General features: G+C 42.4%; 1 non-coding gene across 1 annotated transcript; it reads right to left on the reverse strand.

The window, feature by feature from the left end:
- Positions 1-1,124: 1,124 nt before the first annotated feature.
- On the reverse strand, positions 1,125-1,196 carry Trnae-uuc. Its single transcript has one exon. It is a non-coding gene; the product is annotated as a tRNA-Glu (tRNA).
- Between the last annotated feature and the right edge of the window lie 787 nt (positions 1,197-1,983).

Raw genomic sequence — 1,983 nt, forward strand, 5'->3', positions numbered from 1 at the left:
TTTTAAAAAGAATTTGTCTTATGTAGCATCATGTACAATTTCTGAAGCAATAATTTGCAGTTATATTTTATGTGGACTCCTAAGCAAGCTAAAAATGTAGAAATACTATCCAGTTAAGGGACAAAGGTACTACCTTTGTGTGATAGTGCAACTTCTCCAAAAACACTCTTACCTCTGACTGCCATTCCTGCTGTTGTTTATGAATGGTCTGGAGCCTTCTTGGTCCAAATTCCTGTTTTCTTATCCAAGTTTTCTTATGCAGTGGTTCTCAACTTGTACGTTGGGACCCATCTGGGGATCAAACAACCCTTTCACTGGGATTGCCTTTCAAATATCCAGCGTATCAGATATTTGCATTGCAATTCACGACGGTAGCAAAATGAGTTATGAGGTGGCAATGAAATAATTTATGGTTGGGGATCACCACAACATGAAGAACTGTATTAAAGGGTCACAGCATAGGAAAATTGAGAACCACTGCACTAAGGTAAGCAACTGGAGCAGGATGTGGTTGGTGACATGTTTACCTATTGGTCTAAACATTGATCTGTTGCAGGTATGCACTAACCACTACACATGTAGACCTGGGTTACCATGGCAAGCACGCAGGTGTACATACACGATTTATTTCCTTCACCAAAGATTTCAAGGAGTCCCACTTCTGAAAATTTGTCTTTGCTCAGAATCCTGAGCCTAACTAAAATTGTAATTCTACCTAGAGATTGCGTCCATGCCTTAGTCTTCTGTAAGTTATTAGGCAAAATGTGAGCTGATGAATAAATGAATGTGTTCTCTCCAGTTGCTTTTTGTAATACTCTGCGGTCCCCCTTAAAGTTGTTTTCTTTTTTTTTTTTTTTTTTTTTTTTTTTTCCTGGAAGGCTGCTTTCTTAGTTTCCCAGCCCTAGTGAGTCTCCTTCAAAATACTCCCTACCAGACCCACAAAGTTGCAGCTCCTCTGTACACCGATAGTGTTTCTACTTTGTTCATCTCCTAACAACAGCGGACCATGGGAGCATAAAGACCAGTGAGCTTGACCAGAAATATTAAGCATTATACAGTGAACAAAATGAACAAAAACCATTCTTTAACTATGTTTTCGCGATAGAGGAAAAAAGGGTCTTTTGTTCCCACACCGGGAGTCGAACCCGGGCCGCCTGGGTGAAAACCAGGAATCCTAACCGCTAGACCATGTGGGAACTGACGAGGGTGTGTTCTAGTTTCAGGCTATTGAATGATTCAAAGCTGCTTCCGCCTATAGTGCCACGCCCTGTGTTTCGGCAAGCCTGTTTCTGCGCCTGCGCACTAGTACTAGGTACTTTTAGTCCCTGAAATACTAAAGATACTCTCGCGGTTCGTGTGGCGTCGCTGCTCTTGGTGGCTCTGGTCCTTGGCGACGCAAACCGCTTACACCCAGCCCTCATTCTGCCCTCTATTTCTAAAGCTCGTTTACACTCTCTGCGGAGCACTAGGGGAAACAATAGTTTGAATTGGTCACAAGACTGGTGGAGAGAAATGGTAGGTGTCCTCAGGCTCAGAGCCCAGGTCTGGTGCTGAGAATGTTAGATTAGCATTTTCAAACCTAGTTTATATCGCCATCTTCACGGTTTGATTTTCATTCATTGAGATTAAATCAATCTCTGAACTAAAACAGAATGAATGAAATCCCCAAATATGGGCTGTGTTGTACAAAGGGCCTTTGCAGTTCTATTTTAAGATCTGACGTAGATCGCCTTATGTTTTTGAAGGGAGGAGGGTATTCAGTCTCTGACAATAGAATCTCAGATGTCTGCACGTGAAAGAATTCTTAATACTAGCAAGCATTGGTGGGAAGATGCCTGTGTAAATAAGGTCAACAAACAGCCAAGCACTGTAAAACGTTCATTATATACGTATGCAAATGAGGGGCATCCACGGGGTTGGGGGGAGGGCGGGAATCAGAGATATAAGGAAGGCTAAAAGGAGACAGTTCTGACTGGATGTGAA

Source organism: Rattus rattus, chromosome 2 (assembly GCF_011064425.1).
Source record: "Rattus rattus isolate New Zealand chromosome 2, Rrattus_CSIRO_v1, whole genome shotgun sequence".
Taxonomy (NCBI): domain Eukaryota; kingdom Metazoa; phylum Chordata; class Mammalia; order Rodentia; family Muridae; genus Rattus; species Rattus rattus.